Source organism: Protopterus annectens, chromosome 12.part0 (assembly GCF_019279795.1).
Source record: "Protopterus annectens isolate FY-2018-M chromosome 12.part0, PAN1.0, whole genome shotgun sequence".
NCBI classification, from domain to species: Eukaryota; Metazoa; Chordata; order Ceratodontiformes; family Protopteridae; genus Protopterus; species Protopterus annectens.
In genome coordinates this window covers 1187785991-1187793296 of record NC_056746.1, presented here as the reverse complement: position 1 = coordinate 1187793296, position 7306 = coordinate 1187785991, and the positions used below count along the sequence as shown (strand labels likewise).

The 7306-nt window shown below is 45.1% G+C and overlaps 1 protein-coding gene across 4 annotated transcripts in view; it reads left to right on the top strand.

The window, feature by feature from the left end:
- Nucleotides 1-7306, top strand: part of LOC122817080 (ankyrin repeat domain-containing protein SOWAHC-like) — an 877444-nt gene that overhangs the window by 153087 nt on the left and 717051 nt on the right. The window lies entirely within an intron of this gene.

The window sequence follows — 7306 nt, the reverse complement described above, 5'->3', positions numbered from 1 at the left end:
TAGCTGTTTTTAATTGGTTGTTTCCTGTATGGGCATACTCAGCATGAAGGTCAGATTGCTGTGCAGTCTTGTATGAGCATATTTATTTCAACTTGAATGTTCACTATATTCCTGAGGTGAGTATACCTGGATATTGTCTTCAAACTGTAGTACTAGTACAGATAATTACCTCAAACTAAAGCATATGTGTACTTGAGCATATGGCATATATGTGTACCAGTTCAGTTGCTAAAACCAGTTGATGCAGGTACAACCCCCCCCCCACACACACACACACACACACACCTTTTATTTCCTGACATTGAGTTTTGCCATTGTTAATGGCATTTTGTCTGGCTGCTGTTTCATCTCATAAAATTATGAATTTGTAATGTTAAATATAAATATAGTATTTTTTGACACACACCTCCCTTATATAGTTATGACGCCATTGTTTTCAAGTCCAAGTTCGTTTTAACCTCCAGAGATCTGCTTGATTTCTGAATCCATTTATATCTCATACAGTTCAGTCCTATGCATAATTATAGACGATATGGAGCTGCAGAGATATGCATCTGTGATTCCCTGCATCAGATGTGATTTCTAGTTGTACAAGGAGCCTTCTGGTGCCTTTGTGTTAACTTTTGTCTTTTGAAGAAAAATACACGCACCTGGATATTTCTTGTACTAGCCAAAGAACCATAGTTTGCCCAGCACTTTTGGAGCAGACCTGCTGTTGGAGGAGACCCAGTGATTGCTGCAAATCCTTTACATTTAGAAGCTGTTGTGTTTTGTTTTTCAGTAAGCATTTTCATGTTTTCTGTAACTGTATGTGTTTGTGTATGGGTGTGTTTGTGTGTGGGGTGTGTGCTCGCGCCCGTGTCTACTTGTTTACGAAAGTGTGATGCTGGAAGACGATAGCTGATGTATTGCTGATTACAAATGCAGAAAAAATAAAAAAGCTTTCAAGATACATTTCTGGTAGAACTGAAACTCAAGGTTTGAGATTTAAATGATGAGTGCATTTCATTAAGCAACTGGAAAACCAGTGATGTTATGTAGTCCTACCTTGCCTCCATTATTACGTGTGGGTTCGGAGACGATCCTCGGCTCCGACTCGGCCGCTTTTAGAAAGCCTGAAAACTTCCGATTGACTCGTGGTTAGGAGGTATCCCATGGTGTATGAGCGCACACTCCCCAGATCTCGTTTGCCGCATCTTCATTCGGAAGCTTCTTGGTTGGCCATGGCTAAGTGATACATTTTTTATTACTATTACTTCCTTTTCAGGAATTTATTGCTTATAGACAATTCTTCTATCATAGCTTATTGCTGATAAGTCATTTTATGACTTCCTATTTGTGACTTCTACTGGATTTGACTTGGTTTTCGTATTTTGTATTTCTGGGCCTGTTGCTGTGTGGTATTCCGCGAGTGTGTGTTTTTTGCTTTGACTAGACCATTTAAGTTAGAGGTTCTAGTTTTGTCCCTTTTTTATTCTTCACACTAGGTCCGTTTAAGTTAGACGACCTTGTTCTTCTCTTGTTGTGTGAGTGGGTTGGCTTTTCTTGGCTGTCAATATGTATAAGGAATCTAAAACACAAACCGTCAGGCTTTAAGAAGTGCATTAAGTGTTCACAAAAAATGTCCATCACTGATGGACATAACATTTGTGTATACTGCTTAGGGGCCATACACCTGCAAGAAACCTGCCTTTTCTGCCATTCATTTAGTCCTAGAGTGCTCCAGGAACGGAAGAATAAACTTATCTTAAAAGGTCTGTTAAAACCTTCCTACAATGAAGATCTAGCCAGTTCCTCTTCCTCTCCTAAATCACAGTCTTCAAGGAAGGATAAGGGTAAAACTTCAAAACGGCCTTCTCCAGCTCCAACTTCTGCCTCTGAACCACCACAGAAGTTACACAAAGCGGAGTTGGTATCTTTCTCTTCGGCTCCACAGTCTTCGGGGCCGATTGAGATTTTGGACATAGACCCTGCAGTATCGGTAGCAAGTGTTTTGGTGCCAGTTACTAGCAGCCCTCTTCAGAGCCGGTCAACAGATATTCCACTGGTCTTCCCTAACCATAAATCGCTGATACTACAGAGAACAAGGTCACCCACGCTGTCCTCCAGATCCTCCAGGAGTCTATCTGAAGAAGACATAGAGAAAGTGGTGCTCAGACTCCTCAAGTCGTCGGCCTTGCCAAAATTTTTATCGGCTCTGACCCACTCGGTCTCGGAGCCGACTCCTTCTACCTATCTTGCTTTGATTCCTCCTCCAACCCAGATTGGGTCTTCGGAGTCGATAGTGCCGGTACTGACTTCAGTGGAGTCTTTGGTTCCAGCACCTTGTGTGGTTGTCTCGGAGCCGAGTTCCACTCAGACACTCTCTGCACGGTCTGAAGTCTCTAGGGTCCGAATCTCCTCGGTCGGCCCCGATGAGGACACTTGGAACTGAACTTCTTCGATGCCGAGTCTCCCTCTTGGTGCGTTGGCCCGAGTGAGCTCGGACCCTACATCGTTCTTGGAGCTGATCCTTCTGGAGCTGTCAGCACCGCCGGTTTCTTCGGAACCGAGGCATCCGTCAGAGCCAGAGGAATCGGTCTTTGTGAAGATGAGGAGCATGCTGGATAGCTCATCCGCCCCGTGTAGAAGTACCGATGCTATACTCCCTCAGGCGCCGACTACAGTCTCAGCATCTTCTCTTCCCCTGGATGGCAGAGACCCACAGCCTTAGGATCTCCACTTGGGTAGCCCCCAGTCTTCCGAGGCCTCCCTAGAGAACCCCGCTGAGGAGCCCCCTCGGAAGAGATCATGTAAGAGGAAGCATGTAGACTCCCCTGTTGAGTCTCTCACATCTGACACTGACCTCGATGAATCAGAGGGGTCCCCTAAGTCATCCTTTGAAGATGTCTCCTTTGCAGACATCTTGGACATCCTCAGGCAGAGAGGCGGCTGGCCCATTGTTACCTCATCTGAGGAGTCAGTGTACCTGAAGGCTTTCGAGTCTCAACCCTCAGCTTCATGGGTGTCTCCCCCATTTGACGCATTATTGGATCTTGTGAGTCAGAAGGCATGGCAGACTCCTGATGCCGTGGAACCGGTCCCCAGGAGACCGAACAAGTTTCTTTCCACCCCTAAAGACAAAGACACACTTCACGAGACTTCAGAGAGATCTCCTGAAGGAGTTAGGAGATACTCTTCAAGGTACCTCTACTGAAGGAGTCCCATCTACAGTATCTACTCAGTTGGCTACCTTAACATCCATTGTTAACTCCTTCATGAGGCTGATCTCATACGCAGCTGATGGTGCGAGTAGGGTGGCTGGTTCTGGAGTCTCCTTAAGGAGACCCTCCTGGCTGCGCCTATGCAGTTTTGCTGAACCTTTCAAGTCTACATTCACCAGTGCTCCCGTTGACGAATCCTCTCTTTTTGGACCCAAGGTGAAAGATACCCTCACCAGATGTGAACAGGAAGGAAATACTCTGTCTGCCGTGGGAGTCTGTTTTAACTCTCCTTCTAGACCTTACCCTAAAGGTCAGAAGAGTGGCAAAATGTGGTTCAGGAAATCACAGAGATCTTTCCAAGATACACAGGGTGATTCCTCCTTCAGAGGCAGGGGAGGAGGAACAAATGGTATACGTCGCCCTGAGAGGCAGGGGAGGTCCACAAAATCAGGGAGGTTGCGATTCCTTTTGTGATAGTCCCTATCAGCGTTCCTGATGTTGGAACCCGACTGTGCTTCTCTGGAGCCGGTCAGGGGTCGCCTGTCTTTGTACCCAGAGACCTGGCTAAATATCACCCGAGACAAGTGGATACAAGGCATTATCACCAGAAGTTACTCTATACCCTTTTCCCTTCCACCACGCCCTTCCAAAAGGATCCCAGATGTACCACCCAATCACAGGGATCAAGCAGCTATAGAGATAGAAAAGCTGCTATTAAAAAGAGTCATCCAGAAGGTCAAGGCAGACCAGACAGGATTCGGAACATACTCCAGATTCTTTTTAGTTTCAAAAAGAACAGGAGACTGGAGACCCATTTTAGACCTCAGCAGGTTAAACGAGTATGTAAAGAAGTCCAAGTTCTGAATGGTCACTCTATAATCCGTACTTCCTCTGTTAGGGAAAGAAAGTTGGATGTGCTCAATAGATCTCCAAGACGCCTGCTACCACATCAAGATGGACAAAGCATCAAGGAGTTTTCTACTCTTCCGGCTGGGAGCCAATCATTTCCAGTTTCGGGCGCTGCCTTTTGGTCTCACCACAGCCCCCCGGGTGTTCACCAAATGCATGGCAGTAGTGACAGCCTATTTGAGGTGTCAGGGAATCCAAGTTTTTCCATACCTGGACGATTGGCTCCTGACCACCACCACCAGGCATCTTCTATTTCAATCCAGAGACTCCACAATCAAGCTCTGTTCCCAGTTGGGAATCTCTGTAAATTGGGGAAAAATCCTTAACTTTAATCTATAACCTTTATAGGAGCAAACATAGACACGGTCTCTATGATAGCCAGACTACCAACAGTCAGAATACAAAATCTTTCACAGCAGATTTACAGGATACTTCCCCTTCGAAGAGTCAAAGCGAAGGTGGTGTTACAACTTCTTGGAACAATGGCATCGACTATAACATTGGTACCATTAGCAAGACTACATATGAGAATACTCCAGTGGCTCCTGTCTTCCCAGTGGTCTTTTCAGCAGTTGCCCCTGCATCACCAGATACTAATCACAGATTCTTGCAAAAAGGATCTCCGTTGGTGGATTCAGCCAGGTCACCTTTCCACAGGGACTCCCTTTGTACCGTACAAACCCGTTGCCACTGTGACCACGGATGCCTCTCAGATAGGGGGGGGGGGGGCATTATCTAGGCAGGACTGTCCAAGGCTCTTGGCAAGATCACGAGGCCCATCTACATATCTAAATGTCCTAGAGATGAGAGCGGTGCTTCTAGTGTTGCAAGCACTTCACGACTTTCTCCCTCTAGGGATGATAGCTATCCAAACGGACAACATGTCGGTGGTATAGTATCTAAACAAGCAAGGAGGAACCTGGTATTACCCCTTATGTCGAGAGGCCCTACGAGTTTGGAACTGGGCGATTTCTTCCCTACGCTGTCTCATTGCAACGCACATCCCGGGGACATCCAACGTGATAGCAGACAAGCTAAGCAGGGCAATTTTGTTACCTCACGAATGGTCTTTGAACCAGAAAGTGGCCCATCAAGTCTTCCACAAATGGGGACAACCCTGCTGCAATCTCTTTGCCAGCCCTATCAATGCCAAATGCAGCACCTATTTCTCCCTCATTCTCCCTCCGGGAGAGTCTCAGAGAGATGAACTTGTCCAGGATTGGCCCCCGGGACTTCTTTATGCATTTGCTCCTTTTCCACTCATTCCCAAGGTTATACAGAAAGAAATATTGTTGGGAAGCAAGATGATCCTCATCATTCCTTACTGGCCTCGTCAGATTTGGTTCCCTTTCCTTGGGCCTCACTTGTTAGACTATCCATGTACCCTGGACCCAGTTCCAGCCCTCTTGGCACACATGTCGGGTTCTCTTCATCCCTGTCTCCACACTCTCAAACTGACAGCATGGCTGCTCCAGTTCCATCATTAGTCAGGCTTCACGATCTGTCTCCAGCTGTAACCCATATCATTACCTCTTCTCATAAGCCCTCGACTAGAAAATTGTATAACAGCAAGTAGAAGAGATTTTCTGTATGGGCAGACAACAGAAAGGTTAATCCATTTACAGCTCCTATTCCTATTGTCTTAGAGTTCCTATCAGAACTTTTTCACCAGGGATCAGCAGCAGCTACACTCAGTTCAGCTAGCAGCAATATCTAATTTTCATGTGGGAATTGATGATTCTAACCTTATGTCCCACAAACTTTGCAAGGTTTTTCTCAAAGGTTCTATGATGTTAAGACCTCCCGTTCAAGATCACATCCCTCCCTGGGATCTAAATCTAAGACTTACCTCGCCACCTTTTGAACCAGCCCATAGCTGTCAATTTAAATTTCTGTCATGGAAGACTCTTTTTCTGGTGGCGATAACTTCAGCCAGACGAGTTTCCGAACTGCAAGCCTTATCAGTTAAACCTCCATACTTAATTTTTCACAAAGATAGGGTCTCTCTCCGGACGAATCATTCCTTTATCCCCAAGGTCTGCTCCCATTTTAACTTGAATCAAACTATCGAATTGCCAGTATTCTTCCCCAATCACACCAATAAAGCAGAGTATAGATTTCACCGATTGGATGTGCACAGGCAATTGCATTTCTACATCCACAGAACTAAAGGATTTAGAAAATCAGACCAGGTATTTGTTTCCTTTGCTGAAGCAAGAATGGGTTTTCCAGTTTCTAATGTCACACTATCAAACTGGATCTCTAACTGCATCTCTTTCATTTATACTTCTGAAGGAAGGGAGTTACCCCTTAAAGTCAGAGCGCATTCTACCAGATCATTTTCTACTTCTGCTGCCTTCCAAGCCAGGACTCCTATTGATAATATATGTGCAGCAGCAACAAGGGCTATCCCTCATACCTTCATTTCCCATTACAAATTGGACCTAACTTCCAGGGGTAGGGCCTCATTTGGTTCCACGGTACTCAGGAGTATTTTCCAGTGAGCAACCCATAGAAGATGCTAGGGACGCTGTCCCACACGTTATAATGGAGGTGAGATAGGACTACATAACATAAAGAAGTTATGTACTCACCATAACGTTCCATGTATGTAATCCATCTCGCCGAACATTATTACGAACCCACCCACCAGCCCCCTTCCTGGAGGATCTGGAAACAGTTTCTGTGGTGGTTTTTTACCATAAAGGACATTTTAATGGGGGTTTTTCTTCCGTACCTTTGCTCTCTTTTTCTACTTTTTCTCTTTTTATAGACTACCAGCAAACAAGATCTGGGGAGTGTGCTCATGCACATTGGGATACCTCCTAGCCACGAGCCAATCAGAAGTTTTCAGGCTTTCTATAAGCGGCTGAGTCGGAGCCGAGGATCGGCTCTGAACCCACACATAATAATGTTTGGGGAGATGGACTACATACTTGGAATGTTATGGTGAGTACATAACTTCTTTTTTGCAGGACCAAGGCTATGCAGAGAGGCAAGTTTTATCTTTATACAAAATGTTTAACAAAATGAAAAACAGTACTGTGGTCTACAAAAACTGCATAAGTAAACTTGCTTTGACTTGATGTGGCCATGTAATTTGAAACTCCTATGTAAATCAACATATATTGTTTGCTTTTCATTAATACTAAATTGGGCAGGAATAAACACAAATGTGTGAAAGGAGTGAAATT